This window comes from Chiloscyllium plagiosum, chromosome 11, assembly GCF_004010195.1.
Source record: "Chiloscyllium plagiosum isolate BGI_BamShark_2017 chromosome 11, ASM401019v2, whole genome shotgun sequence".
Classification (NCBI taxonomy): domain Eukaryota; kingdom Metazoa; phylum Chordata; class Chondrichthyes; order Orectolobiformes; family Hemiscylliidae; genus Chiloscyllium; species Chiloscyllium plagiosum.
This window is the reverse complement of record NC_057720.1, coordinates 15,114,254-15,141,763: the sequence shown is the minus strand read 5'-3', so window position 1 is coordinate 15,141,763 and position 27,510 is coordinate 15,114,254. Positions and strand designations below refer to the sequence as shown.

The following is a 27,510-nucleotide window of genomic DNA, read 5'->3' as shown; positions in this document are numbered from 1 at the left end:
GATGGAGCATGCAATATTACACACACGCGCGCGCACACACACACACCCCAAGTTTAACTGGAGCAAACCCACTGAGCTGTGTTTTCAACCGCAAAGACTTTCCACTACTACAACGCAAACCCACACCTTCTGGAACATCGACCCTGCTTTAGCTGGTGGAACTCTCAATCACGTCTTTGTTATCTCCAGCCTCAAAAGATTGTAGAGTACTTCTAGTTGGCTGCCCGTCTCGTTTCCCCTGTAAACCTGGACTCATCCAAAACTTCATTGCTCGTATCCTAACTCAAACCAAACTCTGCTCACTTACCAACCCGGGATCACCAACTTACACTGGCTCCCAGTTAGGCAATGACTCCACCTTAAAGCTTCACTTCTCCTTTTCAATTCCATCACTAATCACTCCCAACAACCCTAAACCTCTGTCTTGCTTTGAGACATGCTTAAGCCCAACTCTGACAAAAGCTTTTGGCCACCCATCCTAATATCTCTATGTGGCTCACTGAAAATTCTTGTTTGGTAGAGTCATAGAGATGTATAGCACAGAAACAGACCCTTCGGTTCAATTTGTCCATGCCGACCAGATATCCCAACCCAATCTAGTCCCATCTGCCAACACCTGGCCCATATCCCCTCAAACCCTTCCGATTCATATACCTATCCAAATGCCTTTTAAATGTTGCAATTGTACCAGCCTCCACCACTTCCTCTGGCAGCTCATTCCATACACATACCATCCTCTGCATGAAAAAGCTTCCCCTTAGGTCTCTTATATCTTACCCATCTCACCCTAAACCTCTGCCCTCTAGTTCTGGACTCCACCAACCCAGGGAAAAGACTTTGTTTATTTATCCTATCCATGCCCCTAATGACTCTATAAACCTGTGTAAAGGTCACACCTCAGCCTCAGAAACTCCAGAGAAAACAGCCCCAGCCTATTCAACGTCTCTCTATAGCTCAAATCCTCCAACCCTAGCAACATCCTTGTAAATCCTTTCTAAACCTTTTCAAGTTTCACAACATCCTTCTGATAGGAAGGAGACCAAAATTGCATGCAATATTCTAACAGTGGCCTAACCAATATCCTGTACAGCCGTATCATAACCTCCCAACTCCCATACTCAATACTCTACCAAAAGCCTTTGTCACTATCCTATCTACCTGCGACTCCGCTTTCAAGGAGCTATAAACCTGCACTCCAAGGTCTCTTTGTTCAGCAACACTCTCTAGGACCTTACCATTAAGTGTATAAGTCCCACTAAGATTTGCTTTCCCAAAATGCAGCACCTCGCATTTATCTAAATTCAACTCCATCTGCCACTTCTTACTCCATTGGCCCAAGTGATAAAGATTCCGTTGTAATCGGAGGTAATCTTCTTCACTGTCCACCAATCTCCAATTTGGTGCTATCTGCAAACTTACTAACTATACCGCTTATGCTGACATCCAAATCATTTTGAAAAATGATGAAAAGTAGTGGACCCAGCACCAATCCTTGTGGCACTCTACTGGTTACAAGCATAAGAAGAAGGAAGTAAAGTTTACCCCTTTCAAGTCATGGCTGGGGAATTAGCAAAGCAAAGAAAAAGGTATCAAAGAGGTCAAAAAGATTAAAGTTCAATTTGACAGTGTGTAGAGTCAGTCACAGTGATGAGTAAAGGGAGAAAGGTTTTGAACAAATAGGACTGACTGAATAGCTAAGAAACAGCAAAAATGCAACACAAGTATATTAAACAAGTTCATCAGAGTCCACTGAGCAACTCCTTCCCAACAATGAAGAATCCAACAAGTATAGTGGTCATTCTAGTGCTGATAAACTCAATGAAAGAGGTTCAGTTTCCACTCATCAGAAGGAGTTGAAAAGTACTACACAGGAGCGTTAGCAAGAAATCTTGAAAAGCAAGAAGGGTTTCTGACAAATATCCATTTGGAGGAAACAGATATGTAAAGTACCTGCCCAAACATACCCATCAGCTGCCATCACACACGAGCCAAATGAAAAGCTCATAATACTTGGAATGTAACACCACATAGGAGATATTAGTTTCAAATCCTAAGTACATCCTATCCACAGTTCTCACAGACATGACTGTAACCCAAATAGTAATCAGGAAACAATCTACTATTAAATGGTTACACTAATCAGAATTGGAGGCAAGTCAGGGACAATTTACAGCTAGTGGCAAACCGACCGTACTTTCCGATGGTGCGGAAAGTTGCTCACGAAGACCTAGTGATTTCTGTGGGGTGTGATTCTCCATCCCAAAGGCAGTTTCAAATCAGGCACCAAGTCAGGGGGATCTCTCAGATGTCTAGCAACTCTGATGTCAGCCAACTGATTAAATATTCACCTCTTGTCACAGACACCAAACCAGGAAATTGAAAGCACTTTATCCTTCACTTATAATTAAAGATGGTGAAATAGATGATAATGATTTGATAGAATTTAAAATAACAAAATTCAGAAGTATTATCTGTGGAAATAATGGCCAAAGAAATTTGCAAACTTAGCTTTACAGAGCCAGTCCAGGATGTTTAGTTTTTTCCAGAGACAAATGCCTAACATTGCACCATCCACTGTTCCTGATACTGAAACAGATATTAAAACCGCAGAGCAGAAATTAGGCCATTAAGCCCATCAAATCTGCTCTGCCATTCAATCATGGCTGATAAGTTTCTCATCCCTATTCTCCCCGTAATCCTGAATCACCTTGATACTCAAGAACCTATCTATCGGAGTCTCAAATATACTCAATGACCTGGCCTCCACAGACTTCTGTGTCAGCAAATTCCATAGCTTCTCCACTCTCTGGCTGAAGAAGTTTCTCTTTATCTCTGTTTTAAAAAGGTCTTCCCTTTAATCTAAGGCTGTGTCCTTGGGTCCTAGTCTCTCCTACCAATGGAGGCAGCTTCCCAACATCCAATCTGTCCAGGCCATTCAGTATTATGGATGTTTCAATTAAATCCACCCTCATCCTTCTGAATTCCATTGAGTATAGACCCAAAGTCCTCAAATGTTCATCATATGTTAAGCTTTTCATTCCTGGGACCATTCTAGAGAACCTCCTCTGAACAAGCTCCAGGGCCAGTACATCCTTCCTGAGATTGGGAACCCAAAACTGCACACTATACTCCAAATGTGATCTGACCAGAGCCTTACACAGCCTCAGAAGTATATCCGTGCTTTTATATTCAGATCCTCAAAATAATTACCAACATTGCATTTGCCTTCCTAACTACTGACTCAACCTGCAAGTTTACCTGGAGAGAATCCTGGACTAGAACTCCCAAGTCTCTTTGCACTTCAGGCTTCGGAATTTTCTCCCCACTTAGAAATTAGTCCATGCCTCTATTCTTCCTACCAGAGAGTGCACAACCTTACACTTTCCCATATTGTACTCTATCTGCCATTTCTTTGCCTGTCCAAATCCTTCTGCACCCTCCCTGCCTGCTCAATACTACCCGTCCCTGGACATATCTTTGTTTTATCGGCAAATGTAGCTAGAATGCCCTCAGTTCCTTCTTCTAGATCACTAATGTATAAAGTGAAAAGTTGTGGTCCCAACACTGAGCCTTGTGGACCACCACTTGCCATTCTGTGAAAGATCCTTTTATCCCCAGTCTATGCCAGACAACCAATCTTCTAACCATGCTAGCATGTTGCGTCTGGCACCATGGGCCCTTATCTTACTCAGCAGCCTCCTGTGCAAAGGCCTTGAAGTCCAGGTAAATAACATCCATTGCCTCTCCTTGGTCTAGCAAATGTGTCAGGCATGACCTCCCTTTGATTAAACCATGCTGACTTTGCCCTATTTTACCATACACTTCCCAGTATTCAGAAACCTCATCCTTCATGGACACCAAAATCTTGCCTACGACCAAGGTTACGCTAATTGGCCTGTAATTTTCCATCTTTTGCCCTATTACCTTTTAAGCAGGGGTGTCACGTTAGTGATTTTCCAGTTCTTTATGATCCTCCCTGACTCTCGCGATTCCCGAAAGCCCATATCAGTTTACAGCAAGACCTGGACAATATCTAGACATGAGCTGATAAGAGGCAAGTAATATTCAGGCCAGGCAATGACCATTTCCAATGAGAGAGAGAATTCAACCATTGCCCCTTTGGAATAGTAGGAGGAATTACCATTGTAATTGACTTTCAAGCACTCCGAGATGTATGACATAGCATAGCTGCCGGCATTTCCACCCAAATCAAATAGTTAGAAGCATTCAAACTCCATTCCAGTTCTTCAGAACATGACCCAAGCTAAGTACTTCACCACAAGGTTGAGGGAGTGCGAGATTTCTAAAGGTAACCATCCTCTGTTTAATGTGTCATCCATCCACTGAGATTAATGTACAAACGATCCCAGGGTACCATCCAATTTCTAAGGGGTTTTCCTTATAATCAAGGTAGACAAGCAGGAAGTTAGAAGAGCACAGCAAGCCAGGCAGCATCAGGAGGTGGAGAAGTCAAAGCTACAGGTGTAACCTGAAATGTTGACTTCTCCACCTCCTGATACAACCTGGCTTCTGTGCTCTTCCAGCTTCCTGCTTGTCTACCTTGGATTCCAATATCTACAGTTTTTTTGTCTCTTCCTTATAATCAAAGCAGCATTCCCCACTCTGCAAATACCAAAAATAGACTCACCAACAACTGTGTAATGAGAAATAGAGTTTACATTGTGAAGCATTAACTCTGCTACCCCTTCCATAGATGCTGCCAGACCTGCTGAGTTCATCTAGCACTTTTGTTTTTCATTCAGATCTCCAGCACTTTGCTTTTTACCAACAACAGATTAACAGATTTAAAACGCTAATTTGCTGTTTGCAAGACATGACAAATTGCTGCTTCTGCCTACTTCATCATATAGTGGCTGCGTTCCAAAAGTAACCCATTAGCATGTAAAAAAGTTAGGACATCCCAGGGTGTGAAGAGTGTGCTAGATAAATGCAAGCTCTTTATTGGACTGAAAGGTCAGTAAAGCTTTAGGAAACTTGACCAATAGATGAATATTGTACCGCAGGAACATAATGGAGATGCATCAGAATAGTTTTTAAACAAGTGATCATTGGTCATAATAACAGCGAAAATACCAGTGAGCTAGATTGAAAATTTAGATAAGTCACAATTTAGAGAAAAAGAGAACAATGACAGCAGATTGAGATACTGTTCAAATACCTGCATCAAAATGGGAAGATGAATTCCAGCTGGTCCACACAGCTCTCAAAACTCCCTGGTGAACGCAGACACCTGGAAGTATTATGGTCATTAAAATATATTTGTAAATGGAATGTTTCTTTGAGAAGAAGGTGACCAAACAGGTGGATGAGGGTAAAGTGGTTGATGTGGTGTATATGGATTTCAGATAAGCTTCCGCACGGTAGGCTATTGCAAAAAAAAAAAAACAGAGACAAGGGATTGAGGGTGATATACTGGTTTGGACCAGAAATTAGCTAGCTGAAAGACGACAGAGGGTGGTGGCTGACGGCAAATGTTCACCTGGAATTCAGTTACTAGTGGTGTACTGCAAGGATCTGTTTGGGGCCTCTGCTGTTTGTCATTTGTATACACGACCTCGATGAGGGCGTAGAAGGATGGGTTTGTAAATTTGCGGATGACACGAAGGTCGGTGGAGTCATGGATAGTATGGAAGGATATTGCAGGTTACAGAGGGATATCGATAAGCTGCAGAGCTGGGCTGAGAGGTAGCAAATGGAGTTTAACGTGGAAAAGTGTGAGGCGATTCATTTTCGAAGGAGCAACAGAAAAACAAAGTACTGGGCTAATGGCAAGATTTTTGGTAGTGTAGATGAGCAGAGAGATCTGTGTCCATCTGCATAGATCCCTGAAAGTTGCCACCCAGGTTGACAGGGTAGTTAAGAAAGCACACGGTTTGTTAGGTTTATTGGAAGAGGGATTGAGTTTCGACACAAGGTCATGTTGCAGCTGTACAAAACTCTGGTCCGGCCGCGCTTAGAGTATTGCGTACAGTTCTGGTCGCTGCATTATAGGAAGGATGTTGAAGCTTTGCAAAGGAAATTTACTAGGATGTTACTTGGTATGGAGGGAAGATCTTTATGAGGAAAGGCTGAAGGACTTGAGGCTGTTTTTGTTAGAGAGAGAAGGTGAAGAAGTGACTTAATAGAGACATATCAGAGGATTAGATGGGGTGGACAGTGAGAGCCTTTTTCCGTGGACGGTGATGGCTATCACAAGGGGATATAGCTTTAAATTGAGGGGTGATAGATATAGGACAGATGTCAGAGGTAGTTTCTTTATTAAGAGAGTAGTAGGGGCATGGAACAGCCAGCCTGCAACAGTATTAGACTCAACAACCTTAACAGGATTTAAATGGGCATTAGATAAACATATGGATGATAATGGAACAATGTAGGTTAGTTGGTCTTCAGTTTGGTTTCACAGGTCAGCGCAACATCGAGGGTTGAAGGGCCTGCACTGCGCTGTAATGTTCTATGGTTCATACAAAAAGAATGACAGAGCATATCAAAGTGAAATAATCATCGAAACTGGGCAATGCATCTACTTCATGGGAACACCTTGGAGTTTCTAGTACTTTCTGGCAGAAAGAAGAGTGGGAGAAACCATTTTCTCCGTGGGGAGAATCGCCTCAACACGTGAGTTAGGCTGTTCACGGGTGAGGTCGGGAAAGATTTCTTCACACAAAATGAAGGACCATAACAATTTGGAACTTTCTCTCTCAGGGGCCACCTGAGGCTAGGGGGTATATAGAAAACTTCAACATAGTAGCAGCTGTATATACTATCTACCAGATGCAATGCAGAAATTCACCAAAGATCTTCAAACAACACTTTCCAAATACATGACCACTTCCATCTAGAAGGATGAGAACAGCAGATATATGGAATCACCACTACAAGTCTACCTACAAGTCCCCCAGTAAGTCACTCACCATCCTGACTTGGAAATATATCACTGCTCTGTCACTGTCGCTGGATTAAAATCCTGGAATTCCCTCCGGGGCATTGTGGGGGTCAACCCAAAGCAGGTGGACTGCAGCAGTTTAAGGCGGCAGCTCACCATTACCTTCTCAAGGACAACTAGGGACTAGCAATAAATGCTGGTCGGCCAGCGACACCCATATCCCACAAATGAATAAATTGAAAAAAATTATTAGGCAAGAGTATTAATGGATTATGGAAAAAGAGAAAAAAATAAGCTAAGTGAGTCAACATACAGAGCAGACATAATCCAATTAAATGGCAGAGTAGTTTAAATGGGCTGTATTGTCTTTTCCTGTTCCAATGTTTGACAGGGGTGGCATAAGAGTTACAGTTTTTGATCAAGGAGCCCTATCAAAACCAACATCCATGGGAACTGTGGGAAAGGGTTCCACTGGTTGAAGTCATATCTGACACAAAAGGAAGACATGGTGATTGTTGGAAGTTAATCATTTCACCTCCAGGACATCTCTGTAGGAGTTCCTCAGGTTAGCATCCTAGGCTCGCCCACCTTCAGCCGCTTCATCACTAAGCTTCCCTTCCTCAGAAGGTCAGGAATGGGGATGTTTACTTGTGACTGTACAGAAGGAACAAAAGGTTGTAAGGCAACCTTATAGGAGTTTATAAAATAATGAGGTGTATAGATAGAGTTAATGATAGCTGCCTTTTCCCAAGGATGAGGGATTTCAAGACTAACGGGCTCATCTTTAAAAAGGTGAGAGAAGAGAAATTTTAAAAAAGACACAAGGGGCAATGTTTTTCCACAGAGGGTGGTTCATGTATGGAATAAACTTCTTGAGGAAGTGGTGGACGTGGGTAGAATTACAACATTTAAAAGACATTTGGATAAGTATATGAATAGGAAGAGGTTGGAGGGATATGGGCCGGGTGCAGGTAAATGGGACTAGTTTAGATTGGGATTATGGTCAGCATGGATTGGTTGGATCAAAGGATCTGTTTCCATGTTGTATGTCTCTATCACTTTATGAAAAGGAACAGCAGGATGGAGACATTTGATTGCAGGGTAAATTGTGGCAGTTTAAAGGAACAAATTCCTTGGACAAATTAACCTCACATATTGTCAAGTCTGATTGCAGCAGTATTTCCAGAGATTAGATGGCGCATGTACTGACTAAGTCAACCAAGGTGACAAAAGCTGTTACAGATTGTACAACCTAACTGGATAGATCATACATTGTTAAGACCAAACCAAAGCAAAGTGGGTTTTCACTGAAACGCAAGCACGTAATACTGGAATTTTGGTTTTTACAATAAAATGGAATGTTATCATGCAAAAAGGAAGGACAAAAAAAAACCACATTACTTATGTAGTAATTTTAAAGCTTTCAAAACACAGCTTAAAGTAAAAGCCCATCATCAATTCCAAAAGCAATCCTTTACAGAAGAAATTCCTTTCTCAATCATCTTATACAAGCTTAATTCGAATACATTCACAGCAACTAGCCACTCAGGTGATGACAGGTATTGCATATTTAGGTTGCAAAAAAAATGCAATTTATTACAGTGCAAGGGTGGTCATTCAGCCCACTGTATCTACATTTACTGTCCATCTCCTGCCTTTACCCCATACCCTTAAACATTATTTAACTGGAAACATTTAATGTCTCAACTGAATCTGTCTCCACAAGGCTTCAAGGTAATGCATTCCATACCCAGCCCACATACTGTGTGAAAAAGGAATTTTCTCTCCTCACCCTGCCATCCCCACCACATTTGTTGCATTTGCAAATCACTTCAAAATCTGTATCCTCCAGTTATCAGTCCTGTTATTACTGGGACCAGTTTCTCCCTATCTACTCTATCCAAATCTCCTGATTTTGAGAACTTCTATCAAGTCATTTTCTCTTCAAGAAGAGACCCAAACTTTCCAATCGACTCTCATAACTGAAGTTTCTCAACTATTTTTGTATACCTTTTCAGCACTCTCTCTATTGCATTCACATCCTTCCTACCGAGGGACATCCTAAACTGTACACAATACTCCAGCTGAAGTCAAAAATGTGTCTTGTAGATGTTCAGCATTACCTCGTTGCTATTGTGCTTTACACTCTTATCAATAAATCCCAGGATACTGCCTGCTTTATCTACCTCTCTCCACCTGTCCCACTACCTTCACTGATCTATACACATATATAACCAGGTCCCTCTGCTCCTGCACCTTAAGCAGTGGAGCGCCTATTTTATATTGTCTCTCCATTTAGTCAGTTCTGATGTAACATGATAGTTTAGCTCTTGTGCCATCTCACATTATAAGAAAATCGCACAACAGCCATTCCATTTAAATCCATGGGGACAGAATTGCATCATTGCCAATACAGGTAAGGAAAGTTCGCATTCTACAAATAACAGTCTAAATTCTTCAATTGCGTTAGAGCCAATTAGTGTTGAAGAACTCCACATTATAGCAAAACCAGCTGAACAGTATTCTCTTTCAAAATGCATCATCTCACACTTCTCCACAATGAACTTAATTTGCCACCTATTTGCCAACTCCACCAACTTGTTGATGGTTTTTTGGAGTTCCACCCTGCCCTCACATTTTATAATGTGACCAAATTTCACATAACCTGTAAAAGGTTGGAACTGTCCCCTCCTTGTCAAGGTCTAGCTTATTAAGATACATCAGGAAATGCAACCGTATCAATGTCAAACTCTGGGGAACTCCCTGACATGTGTTACTCTAACCTAAAAAAAAAAATCCATTGACCATCATTCTTGGTTTCCTATCCCCCTCACTTTGCAACTGACCCTTTCATCCATCACATATACCTTTCCTCGCAGGTCTGTTGCTAAATATAATCAATGTGATTTCTTCACAGAAATTAACTATGGACAACAAGCGAGTGAATGCAACATTAGCATAGGACCATCAACAGGAGCTGACCCATTTAGTCCCAAGGACAAGATCCAAATAAATGGTCCAATTTCCATAATACTTTCAGTTAAAACCAGCCCATCAATCTCAGATTGAAAAATTAACAACAATTGCCATTTATGGAAGAGTATTCCCAAATACTCCCTCCCATGTGTAGAGAAAGGTTTTTCCATTTCACTCCTGAAAAGGTCTAGTGCTAGGCATAAGCTTTTTCTGGTCATTCAAGAATATCTCTTATTGGTTGGCCAGATTAACTGTGAACTTAGATCACCTCATTCTTCTAAACTCCATGAAATGCAACATTGGCTGGGTAATTTTGTTTTGTAATTTAGTCCCTAGAGCTCAGCATCCTTTTGGTAAAACAGTGTTTAAGTCTTTCCAAAGGCCAATATATTCTAGCTCTTCTACGTACTTTCCATGTTTCTATTCTTCCCATGGCATTGTGCCAGAATTGCTCCAAGTAAGCCAGGTGTGGTGTAGCATAGCCAGGAATTAAAATGGCTGACACTTGACTTATACCTTTTATTGCTCCTACACGCTAAGGAAGATTGGACGTCGAACAGAGCTTCATGATGTGACAATGGCTGTGAAAGCAAGTTGATAGCAAGGTCAACTGCTAGATGCAATGAGTCAAAGTTGCCGGTTAGTCCAAATCAGTTACGATGTGTGCAAAAATGACATGCAGACTCTGGGACCATGTATAGAAGAAAGGAAGTAGAAAAAAGTGCACAAACAGGGAATTGGCCTGGTTTATAGGAGCTGTGGATAGGCTCTGTCTCTCACACACTTTAGTTAAATAACAAGGAAGATCCCACCCCATAATATGAAGTCCCTGCTACAATAAAGTAATAATGAAACAATGTGAAAGATACAGCAGTACCATTAAATTCCATTTCATACAAACTCAGAGGTGGTCAACTTACTTGGTTAACTGGTCAACTGCTGCTCACCGTCACCAGATGAGGTTGTTAAAGTGTCTGTCCCATTCTGAAATAGGTACACAGCTGCAGAGGCGTGTTTTTGTTCAAAAGTGCTGTGCCAGAGGGCAGGGTACCTAAAAGAAACCAGAAAACTCTAAACAAAAACTGGATTACATAATCCCAATTCCATCGAAAAGCATTGGTTGGAAATGTTTACTTTTATTTCCCTCTCACTAGTATGGCATTTGATGACAACAACTGTTACAGATTTTAAAGTAAATTACTTGAAAATTTCTACTCATACTTTTCTTTCAAACGAAATGCCACCCATTATTAAAAACCAGAAGATCTGTGAATGCTGTAAATCAGACACAAGAACAGAAATTGCTGGAAAAACTCAGGCGGTCTGGCAGCAGCTGTGGAGAGAAATCAGAGTTAACATTTTGTGTTGAGTAATCCTTGCTCAGTTTCCAGCGGTTTCTGTTTTTGCTGCTCATCACTAATAGCCAATGATTTTATATTAAATTGGAGCCTGTCTCTCAACTACCCAGGGTTTCCGCCAGGGCACTTGAAATGGCCACTTCAGAAGGGTAGAGTAGAATCTACGAATATCTTGGTCAGGGTGTTCTGCAGAGTCAGAGTGTGCAGGATTTGCTTCATTTTCATTACTTTTCTCTGCAGGCTGATCCAAACACGGGATGAATTAGTGACATTCTGAACAATAGACGGCATGTTCCTCTCAGTCACTAATGTAAATTACAGGACAGGGCATTCCTTTACCCTGCCTTGAAATGCTGGTGTGGAGGGTTGTGCCGAGGCGAAGTGTGGTGCCGGGAGAGAGGGAGAGAGAGAGCGCAAGAAAGCAAGCAAGCAAGAAAAGAAGGAAAGCACTGTTCAGTCCTTTGTAACTGACTTTGCAGGAGTTTTGCCCAAAAGCTTGCAAAGCTGGATTGAGGAAAGATAGTGAAATACCTCCACAGAGGCCAGTATCCAGTCACCAAGTCACCCTTTATATACATGAGGAAAGACCTTGACACTGATTCAGCTCCCTCAGAACCAGCTCTGAGTGAACAGACCCTCTGACGCTCCTGTTTTTTAAAAATCAGTCAGCCAGCCAGGGCACCAGTTGAGGCTGTTAACCTAGTTCAATCAGGGAACTCGTTTTCTAGGAGGTCCACCTGGCTGACCTTGTTACAGTGATTACAGATAGCAGTGTTTGGCCAATGGCCCTTCAGCTGTGTCTGAATATATTCCAACACTATGGTATGTAGATGATACCTGTATTGTGGTGCGTGTGCGTGTGCGGACAACAACTGCTTTCCAGAGATGGTGGAGCTGATTTGTTGGTGAATTTCGTCAATCCTGGCCCTCCAAAGGATTGCTGATGAGAGGAGAATTGCGCCAATGCTTTGTACGTCCAAGAACCTTCCTTACAATTGCTTCACGAGGATAGGTCTACAAATAGCTGAGAGAAAGCTCTTCAAAATCTGGACCAGCATCAGACAAGGCCAGCTATTACCTTCCATACTATTTACACACTACACAGTGGCTGTTCACCTCAAAAATCCCATACCCTCTGGTGTGAAATATCATTTAGCTGGAAAACAAATTCTATCTCAGTGCAAAAGCTAATATGTGATCAGCATAGATTTCTATGATTTACAGTTTGTGGATGAAAGTGGCCTTGTTTCTTGCTCTGCTGTGGATCTGCAAACTACTCTTCAAGTCTGCTTACAAAAAAAAAATTGGCCTTTCCTTGAACGCTGCCAAGACAAAACATCATCAATCCGCACCTGGTTCACCAAATATACGTGAAAGGGGGCTCCAGAACATACAGTTAGTACTACACTGTGAAGATTATGTCACCATCATTTCAAACATTGAGATTTACTTTACAGGATTCTCACCTTCAAGAAACACCTGCCTACACCTGCAGCACTTGCCATGATACTAACTGCAGGTCAGGCATCAAGTTTTCTGTGCACTGCAAATCCAATTGTTTGGATTGTTGTTTTAATTCCTACTCCAGATGCTCAAAAATATAATCGCCTGGCTGACAGTGAAATGCAGAGAGAGATTGCTGCATCACTGGAGGTATGACCTGGTAAAAGATAATGAAACTTAGGCCCTCTACTCCCTGTACACATGTAGGTTTTAAAAATAATCTTATGGCACTATTTGAACAAAAGCAAAGGTCATCTGCCCAGAATATCCTCTAAAGCTAAATTTATAAAATAAATTTGTGCAGAATGTTCCAACATTCCCAAAGCCAAATAAATAACATTGCTGACATCAGAAGGATACAGAAAACAATAAAGATGAAGTATTTAACAATTCCACAAATGGGAATGGTTTCAGTTTCCCAAATCTTTCTGACCTACACAAAAAACCCACAACCTTATTTTAGAAAGGGAAGCCTGTGGAAATGGTAACTATTAAAAGGGAAAATCCAGAAACGAATTAAAGCACCATTTTGTACTTAGGGCACATGGTAACATCGCTTCACGTGTTAACTATGGTTCAATGGGGTTTGGCTCTCAGGCAAAGTCTGGAATCAGTTGCCATGACACCTCAGTGCTGTACTGTCCTGAGGGAATGCTACATGGTCAGAGGTGCCAACCTTCGGACAAGATAAATATCAAAGCCGAGACTCTCTTGAGAACATACAGACAAGCTCTTCTTATGCTGAAGAGATCTAAATGCAGCGCTGTTTTCTCCAGTAAAATCAGGCTAACACTCATTTGGTCATTATCACATGAATGCTTATGAAATTGATTTGGAGGTGCCAATGTTGGACTAGGATGTACATAGTTAAAAATGACACAACACCAGGTTATAGGCCAACAGGTTCATTTGGAAGCACACTAGCTTTCTGAGCGCCGCTCCTTCATTCACCTGGAGCAGCACTCCAAATGCTAGTGCTTCCAAATAAACCTGTTGGACAATACCCTGGTGTTCTGTAATTTTTACCTGTTTAATGAAAGTCAGTCATTAAAAGCACCAATTTCAAAAGAGCTCCAAGGGCTATGGAGTGTTTTGAGAAATCCAGTGGATCCTGATGGATTCTACATAGAATCAAGCTCTTTCTGCCATGGATCCCTCTGCCATTTGGAGGATTAATACATTTTGCAAAGTTATAGGGCAAACAAAGAACAAACCACTCATCCAATACATCAGATATGACAATGCACATTTTCACCATCAAGAGAATCCAATAGCCAGAATGTAAAAATTCACTGTGTCCTTGAATGGTGAAAAGTACAATTATACCATCCAGCCAGTGCTCTGCACCAAGGTTGTCATACAAATGATCCATTCCAGTCTTCTCCAGAGGTTCCCAGCGTTACAGATGCCATCCTCCAGCCTGTGTTCACTGCATAAAAACGTCAAGAATCAGCTGAAGGCCCTGCAAAGGCAACAGGCCCTGACAACGCTCCAGCAACAGTACTGAAGATTTGTGCTCCAGAACTGGCCGCACCCCTAACCAAGTTGTTCCAGTACAGATGGTGAACTCCAACAACAACCCAGTAATGCCCTGTCCAACAAGAAGCATGATAAATCCAAACAGATCAATTACCACCCCATTGGTCTACTCCAAATGATGGACGAGGCCTGCAGTGCTATCAAGTGACACTTACTCAGCAACAACCTACTCATCAATGCCCAGTTTAGGTTCTGCTAGGGCACTCAGCCCCTGGCCTCATTACAACCTTCACCCCATCACGGCCAAAATAACATAGCTGAAGAGGGAGAGGTTAGGCTGCCTGCTTTTGAAATCAAGGAATCACATTTGTTATGGACCCATACCAGACTAGACCCCCCCCCCCCACCCCCCCCAAAATGTTTTAAGAAGGTAGCCTATACCCTAAGTTTTTCTTATTTTAACTGGTAGATGTGAAGTGTCATGTTCCAGATGTAATGCGTCTGGTCAAACTACTCAATGTTAAGCAAAACAATTTATTTAACCACTATAGTTAAAATACAAACAGAAGAGAGAGAAATTTAGAATAACTTAACTATTGGAAAACTTGACCGAATAATAGATACAGTACCCATTACTGTATGGGCACAGTAACTGCTCTAATACAGTAACATCCCATAAAAACACCCCTTGGCAAAAATGCAAATTTAAACAGATCCTCACATACAAGAACCAAAGCTTCTGCTTAAAACTGAAATAAAACACCAGAAAGCCTGGTCTGCTTCCAATGTTCTAACTTTTTAAAAATAATCCAAGGCCTCAAAATTGCTTGTTTATTTTCTTAGAGACTGCTCCTTACCTCTACCTTACAACCTCTCCTCAAAACAAAAAAAGGACAAAATAACCTCTTCAGGTGCCAGCATTGTCACAAATTTGACTGACTGTGGCATCACGATTCCTGAAAGAAACTGTAAATGCAGAGAGAGCTCCCCATTAGTTGGAGTTATATCCTGCACAACACTAGATAGTTGTGGGTGTTGGGAGTCTCATTCCAGGTACATCACTGCAGGAGTTCCTCAGAGTTCCAACCCAATCATTTTAATCTGCTTCAGTCACCTTCATGACTGTACATTGTTCAGCACAATTAAGGGCTGCTCATATATTGAAACAATTCGTATCCAAATGCAGCCAAGACTTGGACGACAGCAAGGAACTTTTGCGTGACAGAAGTTGCAAGCAATGACCTTCTCCACTAAGAGAAAATCCAACCATTGGCCCTTGATGTTCAATGGCATGGTCATCATGGATGTTTCCTGCTGTCAACATCGAGTGGGTTTTCTCTGAACAGAGGCAAACAACTGAACAAGCTATAAAATACCGTAACTACAATAGCAGGTCAGGAGTTAGGAAGTTTGCAGCATGTAACTCACCTCCTAACTCCCCAGATCCTGCCCACCATCTACAAGGCACAAGTCAGGAGTGTGATGGAATCCTCCCTATTTATGTACAGCTCCAACAACACTCATGATGATGATGTATTATCAGTAAGCTACTAATCCAGGTAATGTTCTGGGAACTCAGATTTATAACAGATGGTGGAAATTGAATTCAATAAATATATGGAATTAAAAATCTTAGGGTGGCCACAAAAACGTTGTCAACCCATCTGATTCAGAAATGTCCTTTAGGGAAGGAAGCTGCCATCTTTACCTTATCCAGCATACATGACCTACAACAATGCCTTCTGGGCAATTAGGGATAGACAATAAATGCTAGCTAAAACAAGGTTGCTCCTGTTGGTAACATGCCAAATTAATCAGTCTGCTCCTGACAGGGACATTTATTTAAAAAAAAACATTAATTCACAGGACATGGATGATGGGATAGTGTAGGGGGACGAGCCGAGAATAGTTCACAGGTCAGCACAACATTGAGGGCTGAAGGGCCTGTTCTGTACTATATTGTTCCATGTTCTACGTGCATTGCAAAAGCATTTATTTCCCCGATCTTAGTGGCCTTTGAGAAAGCAGGCGCTAATTATATACGTCAGATACAGGGGATACAAGCCATATGGTGGGGAAGAGTAGATCAGGATGACCAAATATCCTGCATTTTAAACACAGTCTCATGTATTCTGGGATGAACCACACCACAAATTAGAGAAACCACACCTCATCTTCCACCAGACAGCCTACAGTATGGAGGACTCAACATTGAGTTCTCCAATTTAAAATATCCTCCCTTCCCAGCCCCTCCCCATCCCTTCCACTGGTGCCTGCCACCAACTGGATTAATTGCTCCCATTAACCAACTACGTCGTACCCTCTCCCGGTCGTCACCTACCTCCACTTCACCACCCTGCCCCTTTAACTGCAGCTCCCCTCACACCCAACCCCAATCCTGAAGAATGGTGATAGCGGAAACGTCGACTTGTGCACCTCCTGAAGCTGCCTGGCTTGCTGCGTTCTTCCAGCCTGTCTACTTTGGAATCCAACATCTGCAGGTTTTTTGTCTCTCACCTTCCTTCTGAGTCACTATGTGGGAGGTGGAAACTGAGGATTTCCTATTTCCTTTGCCTCTTTGTTCTTTGCACAACAGGGCGCCACACAGCAGCCCCACCCATCAACCAGTCCAACAGGCAAAGTGCCCTCATTTCCACAGCAGGTCTAGATACCCTGGAGGCTGTACAGCTAGAACTCAAATGTGCCTCATGTTTAAAAAGACTGTCCAACTTGTTGGACACTTTACTATGCATCTTGTATTTTATTTCAGATATCCAGCAGCTATTAATACCACATACTGATCACATAGCTTTATCATTTTGAATGTAGGCCCACAGCTCACCATCTGGCAGTGAGGGGGGGGGGGGGGGGGGGGGGGGGGGAGGTGGAATTTTGATGTGACAATAGGGGTGGGAGGAGGAAAAGGGAAGTGATGGAGGGGTAAAGAGGAAAAGGAAGATGGTGGCTGGGAAAGGGGAGAGGAAAAAGGAAGAGATGGAGCAGGGAGGAAAGAGGAAGGGGATGGGGAGGGAGGAAAAGGAGAGGGTGGGGAATGATATTGGCAAGGACATTTGGTGTTTTTTTGCATCAGCTTCCACATTTCCCAGATACAGTTGGCTCTGCTGTAACATGCGTTTCTTCAATGTGAATTGGCTATAATACGATTGAAGAATTTAGACCATTATTTGTAGAACGCTAACTTGCGTAACTTGTATTGCTCTAATGCGATTTCGGTCCCATTGGTTTAAATGGTGCTGCTGTTACGCGGTTTTCTTATAATGCAGGATCGCATGAGAACGGAACTATCACTTGATATATCAGGATTTGGAGATGCCGGTGTTGGACTGGGGTGTACAAAGTTAAAAAATCACAACACCAGAACTATAACCTGGTGTTGTGTGATTTTTAACTTGATATATCAGAACAGACTGTAATCAACATCAGTAGCAGAAATGACAATTCACACAAGTCAATTCAATTTAAACAAATTTAAAATCTCTAAATAATTACTTCTTCTGTCTCCATTATCCATGGACAGCAGCATGACATACACTACCTGCCAAGACTCTTTAGGCTAGAGAGACTGGAATCCAAAATAGACAGGCAAGAGGCTGGAAGAACACAGCAGGCCAGGCAGCATCAGGGGGTAGAGAACTCAATGTTTCAAGTGTAACCCTTCTTCAGGACTGGGGGTGAGTGTGGGGGGAGCTGCAGATAAAGGGGGTGACGGGGGTAGGGTGGTAAAGTGGAGACAGATGAAGACAGGCAGAGGGTACAACCTGGTTGGTCAATGGGAGGAATGAATCCAGCTGGCAGCTGGGAAGAATGGAAGGGATCGGAGGGACTGGGAAGGGAGTCGGAGGATGGGAAGGGAGGTTATTTGAAACTGGAGAGCTCAATGTTGAGTCCGTCAGGTTGTAGGCTGTCCAGGTGGAAGAGGAGGTGTTCTTCCTCCAATTTGCGGTTTGATTCGTTGTGGCAATGGAGGAGGCCAAGGATGGTCATGTTGGAAAGGGAGGAGGAGGAATTAAAATGGGCGGTCACTGGGAGGTCATGTCAGCCCCTGCAGGCCCAGTTGAGATGCTCAGCAAGATATTCCCTTCATTTACGTTTGGTCTCCCCGATGTAGAGAAGACCACATCGAGAGCACTGGATACAGTAAACTAGGTTGGAGAGGCAGGTGAACCTCTCCCATCATCTTTAAATACATCCGCCAACTCCAACTCCAACTAGACCCCACCACCAAGGACATCTTCCCCTCCCCATCCCTCTCTGCCTTCCAAAAGAACCTTTTGCCAATCCTTGGTTCATGCCACTCTCCCCACCAGACAGCATCCCACCCCACCCCCCCCGAACCCCCAGGTACCTTCCCCTACAACCCGAAAAGATACAAAACCTGCTGGTACACTACCCCCTCATCTCCATGCAGGGCGCCAAACTGTCCTTCCAGGTGAGACGAAGGTTCACCTGCCTCTCTTCCAACCTGGGTGGCACAGTAACTCAGTAGTTAGCACTGCTGCCTCACAGCACCAGGGTCCCAAGTTCAATTCCAGCCTCGAACGACTTTGTGTGGAGTTTGCACATTCTCCCCGTGTCTGTGTGGGTTTCCTCCGGGTGCTCCGGTTTCCTCCCACAGTCCAAAGATGTGCAGGTCTGGCAAATTGGCCATGCTAAATTGCCCATATAGTGTTAGGTGCATTAGTCAGAGGGAAATGGGTCTGGGTGGATTACTCTTCGGAGGGTCGGTGTGGACTTGTTGGGCCAAAGGGCCTTTTTCCACACTGTAGGGAATCTAATCTAATCTAGTTTACTATATCTTGTGCTCCTGGCCTTCTCTTCATCGGGGACACCGAACGTAAACTTAGGGAACACTTCGTCGAGCATCACAGCTGGGTCCACAAGGTCAACTGGACCTTCCAGTCACCGCCCATTTCAATTCCCCCAACCACTCCCTTTCCGACATGACCATCCTCAGCCACTTCCATTGCCACATCGAATCAAACTGCAAATTGGAGGAAGAACACCTCATCCTCTGCCTGGGCAGCCTACCGCCAGACGACTCAACATGGAGTTCTCCAATTTCAAATAACTTCCCTTCCCATCCCCGACTCCCTTTCTAGTCCCTCCATCCTCCCTTCCATTCCTCCCAGCCATCTACTGAATTCATTCCACCCATTGGTCAATTAGGTCATACCCTCGACCCGTCTCTACCTATCCACACTTCACCACCTTGCACTCCCCCACCATCTTTATTGGTAGCTCCCCCCTACACCCACCCTCAGTCCGAAGGGTTACATCCGAAATGTCGACTTCTCCCAGCCTCATGCTGGTCTTGCTAAGACTCCTTTGACAGCACTTTTCAAACCCACGACCATATTCATCTAATATTAAAGGTCAGCAGATACATGGGAACATCACCACCCACACGTTCCCCTCCAAACTATTCACCATCCTGACTTGGAAATATCAATCGGCATTTGTTCAGTGTCTCTGACTTAAAATCCTGGAGCTCTCTCCCCAAGGACATTGTAGGTCCACCCTATAACACATGGGCTGCAACGGTTCAAGGAAAGAGTTCACCACCATCTTCTCAAAAGGAAGGTAGGGATGGGCAATAAATACTGGCCCAGCCAGTGATACCCACACTGAGTGAATAAAATAAAGTTCTGCGCTGCCTTAACACACATCTTTGCCTCAACCTCACTGTTGAACGTCACTGTTTGGTTTCCATGCCAGCTAAACATACAGTTTACAGACTCTAGCAGGAAAGATGCAGAGGAGGGTAGGGTGTGTCCTCAGTTTTCCTTTTGTGCAGCAATGCCTCAGTGTGTAATACAGGCCCATGAACACTTCTAACCCTGTAGGACATCATGCAAGCAACTATGGCTCAAGAGAACATGGACAGTGAGCATTAAGGGAATTATTTAATATCATAGCACAGTGCCATTTTGCATTCACAAACTGCACTCTCTCACACAAAACAGAAACATGGACATCAAGAGTAATTGCATCCTCCCACCCAGACTAGTGGAGATGAGCTAATGTGCCTGGGGCCATGAAACAAATTGGAACCTACCTGATCAGTCCAACACCAATCCATGTTAGAAATTTCATCAAAGATTTCAGGAACTCAGTGAATCATAGCTGAGTACATGCATTTATCCTGCATTTCAAAGCAGCAACAACAAAAGAATCCATTTGTAACAATCTTTTCTGTCACAATTCAGTATTTCACTTGCCTCCTCATGGTGAAATTAATAATATGGCATTTGGACCTTTTCTCCTTGAATAGCCCACTTATTTATTCATTACACAAATTCATTGGTCAAAGTGCACCAGTGCCAAAATACTCCTGTATTTATTCAAACAAGCAACTGTTTGAATATTGTTGCCTGATTTGGTTACCGGAAGACTGCACTTTCAAGCAAAACAGCAGCTTAGCTCACGCACCATTTTCAGAGATCAAAAGAGATCTTTTAATACGTAACAACTGGAAGCTTGTTTTCCCAACACAGTCACAGTTTCTACTGCTGTGCTCTTGTCAGTTCAAACCTTACCTCGAAAAATGTTGCTTAAAACCTATTAACTGAAAAAAAATTGTGAAATCGAATGCCCTAAATTGAAATTCACTGTTCACTATGATCTATGGAATTGCAATTCTAACAATTGTTTAAGTTGCAACTTCTTCAAATATGAAATGTTTTACATTTCAGAAAGAAATAAACGTTCAATTTTTTTTGTATGTGGTTTTGACTTCACTGGCATTTTCCCTTTGCAAGCTTTGTTTTTCTCGGCTAGCCCAAACCCTCACACATAGAAATTAAGAGTCAATAATACAAACTACTAAAACAAAATCCATTCACAGGTTTTTACACTGAAATAGGAGCAACAGTAGGTTATTCAGCCTTTCAAACCTGCTCCCAGCACAATTGGTAATCCAACTCAATAGCCTTATCCTGCTTTTCCAGAGGTGATGAGTGTGGAGCATTGTGCCACTCATACCCTTCCACCACTCAACCAGGCCATGGGTGTACAACTGTTGAAAAAAGCTGAGAGATAAGCCAGCAGTATCCAATGCAGAGGGATTCCAAGATATGCTGCTGAAGTTCAACAAACATATACTGATAAAGCTTACTTGCCTAAACAGGCAGCGACTTTCTTGTTGTTTGTGGTTCTGGTATCATCCAACCAGTTAAAGCTTGGACTCTCAGTAGTGCACTTGAGGAGATAATTGTTTTTTCCCCACCCCCAAAGGGATAGGCAGTATGCAGAAGGATCTGGGTATTGTTGTTCACAAGGAAAACATTTGTACAGCAAGCAATTAGGAATGCAAAATTATATGCTAGTCTTATGGAAAGGGAGTCAGAATATGAAGGTGACAGTTATATAGCGATTTGATGAGATCACATCTTAAAGTATTACATGGAATCCTGGTCTCCTTATCCAAAACCTAGAAGATACAATGAAAGGGTTATCCCAGGACTAGTGATTAAATAGAATGGGCTCATATTCCCTGCTGTTTGGGGACATATAAAACCCTTGTAGAGCTTCATGAAGTGAGTGTTGAGAAGGATAAAAGATTAACTATTCAGGATGATGAAGAAGAGAAAATCTCTGATAGCAAATATAACCCATTTACAGCATTCAATAAGGGAGGGAGGGAGGGAGGCAGGCAGGAAACAGGAATGTATAGGCCAATTATCTTAATATCTGTTATGGGGGAAGAAGGTAGAAATTGATTAAGGAGAAAATCTCTGATAGCAAATATAACCCATTTACAGCATTCAAGAAGGGAGGGAGGCAGGCAGGAAACAGGAATGTATAGGCCAATTATCTTAATATCTGTTATGGGGGAAGAAGGTAGAAATTGATTAAGGACAGTGCAACTGAGCACTTGGGAAAAAAAAACCTGCATAGTTTTGAGAAAGGAAAATAATGTTTAAACAATTTATTGAAACTTTCTGAAGGAGGAGCATGCTGTGGATAAAGAGGAGCCCCACTGATATAATATACTGAGAATTCCAGAAGACAGTGACAAGGATTGCACTGAAAGTGCAAAAGTACAAGCTTGTGGTGTAAGGGGGTAATGTCAGAGCGTAAGTTGGGATTGACTGGATGGCAGAGAAGAACAGAGCAAATGGGTCTTTCTTTCAGATCAGCAGGAGGCAACAAGTTGGGTCCGGAAGGGTTTGTGTTGAGCCCTCAATGCTTTATCAATGACTCCGATGAGAGGATTGAGGCCTGGTGGCTAAATTTGCAGAAGACACAAAGACAGAGAGGAAAACATTTTGTGAACAGAACAAGGATGCAGATCAATACAGACAAACGTGAGTGCACAGAAGGGAGCATGTGAAAAAATTTGAAGTTACTGACTTTGATAGGAAACATAATAAAAGTCGTGCATTATATAAAAGGGAACAGCTGCAAATTTCTGAGATGCAGAGGAATCCAGGTGTTCAACTACACGAGCCACGAAAAGTTAGTACACCAATACTGCAAGTGATTAAGGTAGCTAGGAACACTGCCTTTTATTACAAGAGAAACTGAACATTGAAGAAAAGGTGCAAAAACAGAAATTGCAGGAAACACTCAGCAGGTCTGGCAGCATCAGAGAGAAATCAGAGTTAATGTTTCGGGTCGAGTGACCCTTCCTGCATTTGGAGGAAGGGTCACTCGATCTGAAAGGTTAACTCTGATTTCTCTCTACAGATGCTGAGTTTCTCCAGCAATTTCTGGTTTTGGTCCCGATTTACTGCATCTACAGGTCTTTTGGTTTTGATTGAAGAAAGGCAATTGTGTAGGACATTAGTAAGTCCACATCTCAAATATCGTCTGCAATGTTCCTTTCCTAAATTAAGCAAGGACATAAATGTATCACAAGTGATTCAAATGAGTTAATAAATATATGGGCTGAGTTTAGAAGTGTGAGGGGTGATGGGATTGAAATGTATGACATTCTGAATGTCGTGATAAGGTTGACATGGAAAGGATGTTTACACTTGTGGATCAGTTCATATCGTGGGAAATGCTACTTTAAAAATTGGGAGGGGGGGGCGGGATTTCATTATGTTAGGCCAAAAAAAAGTGAGGATTTCTTCTCCCCTCTGTGCGACTTTGGAACTCTGCCTCAGAAACAGGGTCATTGATTATTTGTAAGGCACAGGTAGATGTATTTTTATTAGCGAAGAGAATCAGAGGTTAGTCAGGGTAGGACTTCATGTAGAATCAAAACAAAAAGAAGTCAGGGACGATATTATTGAACGGCACAATAGAAATGAAGGGCTGAATGGTCTACTTTTGCCCCTAATGCTATGTTCAAAGGGGTTAGCAATCACTGGAAATCATTTTAAACAATGTTTATAAAAATCTGTTAGTGAGATATAGGTATTAGATGTAGGTATTGCTAGGCAAGAGTCAACCACATTGTCTGAAATTACATGCAAGCCAGACAAGAGAAGAAAATAAGTCATCCTTACTCGAAAGGCATTAGAGAACCCGATGGTTTTAATGATAATCAACATGGTTCGGCATAGGGGATGTGATGACCTAGTAGTATTACCACTGGACTGCTAATTCAGAGCCCAGGTAATGTTCTGGAGACCTGGGTATAAACCCCATCACAGCAGATGGTGGAATTTGAATTCAATACAAATCTGGAACTGAAGAGTCTAACAGTTAACATGAATCAATTGTTGATTTCAGCAAAAACACATCTGATTCACTAATGTCCTTTAGGGAAGGAAACTGCCATCCTTACCTGATTTGGCCTACACATGACTCCAGACCCACAGCAAAGTGGTTGACTGCCCTCTGGACAATAAATGCAGGTCTAACTAACAAAGTCACATCCCATAAAAATCAATTTTTTTTTTTAAAAAATAAAAGGCCAGTTTTTTTTTTATTCCAGATTAACCACCTTCCAAGGCGAGATTGGAATCCTCGGCCACAAAACATCAGCTCGGCTTTTTGGATCTCTAGTCCAGTGACATTACCATTAACCCCCCCACATCCCATATGTCTATTCCAGAGGGTTATGGGTGTGCAGTCATTGAGCACATTCAATATTACGATCCACCAACTTTTAGACACAAAGATAATCAAAGTATATGGCAAGGGAACGAGTTGATGAGGAAGATGATCGGCATATATTTTAGTGAGTGGTGCGGCTGGCTCAGAGGATTGGAAGGCCTACTCTTGCTCTTATTACTTATGATATCACATTTCAATAAATCAGTAGCCCAGCTGCAAAATCTGTGTTTCGTTGAATTTTGTACAGCGCCACGATAAACATTTGAGACCACCAGACACAACAATGGTCCCTGCCTACAAACAAAACATGATGAATTGAAACATAGCCCAGTTCCTCCATCTATTTGTCTGGTACATTTATTACAAAAACACAAAGGAATGAAAATTATTCCTACAGCATTCAAAACCTATACGTTAGTGAAAACTGGAATGAATGCTATTATGATTCCAGCTTACATCAGACAGGTCAGAAGCCAGACTGAAATCTAGCTTGATATGACTGTTAAACATTTAGCAAGATTGCCTTTTACTGAAACACATGCATGGAATGCTGCAGATTTAGTTTTAATAATAAAAACAAATTCATTACAAAAAAGATAAAATAGAGAATAAACCAAGCTATTAGGCTAGGGATATTTTTCCTGGCGCATTAGATGCTGAAGGGCAACTTTATAAAGTCATGAGGGGTATAGATTGGGTGAATGGCCAAGGTCTTTTTCCAAGGACTGGGGAGACCATGACTAGGAGGCATAGGTTTAAGGTGAGAGGGTAAAGGTTTAAAAGGGACACAAGGGGCAACTTTTACCACACAGAGGGTGGTGCGTGTATGGAGTGAGCTGCCAAAGGGAAGGGTAGAGGCTGGTAACAATTATGACATTTAAAAGGCATCTGGATGGGCATATGAATAGGAAGGGTTTAGAGGAACATGGGACAAATGCTGGCAAATGGGACTAGAGTTATTTAGGATATATGGTCGGTATGAACTGAAGGGTCTGTTTCCATGCTGTACAACTCCATAAACACAATTAGAAAGATTTAGAACATAGTAAAAATACAATCCCATTTAACTCAACACCATTATGTCACAGTATTCAAAACACCAGAGTTTGCTTGCTTTGCAAGCACAATTTACAAGTTCAACTGAACAGTTTATTTCAATTCCTGGTCTCTGTTTGGTAGCTTCTTCCTTGATTAGTCATACAAGTGAGCTTAAGCTTTCTCAGTATTAATATCACATTCAAGAGTTCTAACCAAACACCTCTGGTCACACTAAAATAACCTATTTCCTAACAGTTTCAAACTAACTCCTTTCCCTGTGAGAAATGGTTTCATCCATTTAACTTCAACCTTATGTCTGAATGTCGACTACAGAATTTGAGTCTGAAGGTTGAACAAGATGTAATGATGCTCATTTGAAGAGCCAGTGTTGTCACAATGGATCGAGTGGCCTCTTTCTGTGCCGTAACAATTCTACGATTCTGTGAACCACGCCATCTCCAAACTGCTCACAAATTTCCCTAGTTATGTATTTCCACCCCAAGCAAAAAAAAAACTCATCCTTCTAAACAGAAAGCACACTAATGCCCATCAATGTTTACCTCTGCTCATCAAACTCACCCAGTGCCACCAAATCCTATCATTCCCAAGGTAAAATGAAACCATGTCTCAATACTGACAAGTTAATAATTAAACCTCTCAAACATGGATCAAAACACATATGCTATTTATTCAAAACCCATATATATTTTTATATCACTTATTCTAAAGTCTATTACCTTACAGCTCAAAGGCTCAAAAGTTAGCAAACAAAAGTATTAAGCTTCTTTTTAAAAAAAAATTACACCAGCCTTTCACCCTTCCAAGCACCTGAAAAAAAGCCTATTTGGTTGGTGTTTCTTTGGCATCAATAATTCTATAGAAAGTTAAAAAGCATTAGTGCGCAGACTTGTTGCCATTGTACACCCTTGACAAGTAACTATCTGATGAAGTCAAATGATTCCACTTTTTGTTTCTTTCATTTTATTTGGGGTTACTTCAATTCTGCTTATTCGCTCTCCTCCCAGCAGTTAACCATTCCTACTTACATCCTACTGCATTAAGCCTCTTGCCGCAACATCTCTCAATCTGGCCTTAGGACTTTCTCTTCTTCTTCCTGGCAATCCCACGTCCATTACACACAATCACATTTCTTCACTGTCTCTGCAACAAACAATGATACTATTTCAAGGACTTTTCAGCTATTCCCCATACGGCTCCCACAATTTTTACTGACCTGAGTATTAGTTCCTGATCTCGTCCCTTCTTGTCACTCCATTTCAGCGTCCACATTTCATTAGTATCACAAGTATCCAATGCCTCTTACCTACACCGTCTCTGCAATCTGCACTTCCCCTTTTTAATCAATCAATCAATCAATTCTTTGAGAAACACAGGGTTTAATTCATTCTTATTGGCTTATTTCAGTGAATTGTGGATGGTATAGCAAATCAGCATAAAAAAAGTTATTGTGATTGCAAACAGCTGACAGAGAATTTCACAGAGTCAGACATGGTCAAACAGTGGTTTTTAAAACATATTTGTGGAATACAGGAGTCAGGGCCAGAAGTAAGGATTAACCAGATGCACTCACCACTAACAAAGTTCTAACTCAAGAGTGCATAGGATGCTGGAGTTGTTTGAAATATAGTTTCCTTTCACAAAGGGTATCATATGAAAACTAAATGATACTCACACTTAAGGGTAATAAAATGTTACTTTAGAAACAGAAACTGAAGGGGGCAAATGTTACTTTAGTTGCTTAGGGCTTAAAGCAGCACATTATACCATAAGTGGATTGAATATTGATGCTGTTTCACTTAGAAGTCATCAATAAAAAAAAAGTACATGGACTGTCAGTATTACCAGTTATTTATACACCAGATAATGACTGCCTTTCAAAATTTTCTTCTTCCATACTGTCATTTAGAAGCAATAAATCATATAGTCATAGAGATGTACAGCATGGAAACAGACCCTTTGGTCCAACCAGTCCATGCCGACCTGATATCCCAACCCAACCTAGTCCCACCTGCCAGCAGCCAGCCCATATCCCTCCAAACCCTTCCTATTCCTTTATCCATCCAAATGCCTCTTAAATGTTGCAATTGTACCAACCTCCACCACTTCCTCTAGCAATTCATTCCATACATGTACCACCCTCTGTGTGAAATAGTTGCCCCTTAGGTCTCTTTTATATCTTTCCCCTCTCACCCTGAACCTATG

The 27,510-nt window shown here is 42.0% G+C and overlaps 2 protein-coding genes across 5 annotated transcripts in view; both read right to left on the bottom strand.

The window, feature by feature from the left end:
- The window catches only part of LOC122554163 (volume-regulated anion channel subunit LRRC8C-like), a 98,179-nt gene extending 87,310 nt beyond the window's left edge, over window positions 1-10,869 (bottom strand). Inside the window, exon 1 of the mRNA XM_043698747.1 lies at window positions 10,801-10,869. The gene's annotated coding sequence lies outside the window, so the exon portion shown is untranslated. The remainder of the gene's footprint in view (window positions 1-10,800) is intronic.
- LOC122554162 (volume-regulated anion channel subunit LRRC8D-like) overlaps window positions 1-27,510 on the bottom strand; it is an 80,487-nt gene that overhangs the window by 49,314 nt on the left and 3,663 nt on the right. The window contains exons 1-2 of one of the 4 annotated variants that reach the window (XM_043698743.1): window positions 10,801-10,886; window positions 5,180-5,251 (exon numbers count right to left, since the gene is read on the bottom strand). The exons of 1 other annotated variant lie outside the window; for it this stretch is intronic. The gene's annotated coding sequence lies outside the window, so the exon portion shown is untranslated. Of the gene's footprint in view, window positions 1-5,179; window positions 5,252-10,800; window positions 10,918-27,510 lie in introns of those variants that run through there. 2 more of the 4 variants (XM_043698742.1, XM_043698744.1) reach the window with 2 other exon arrangements.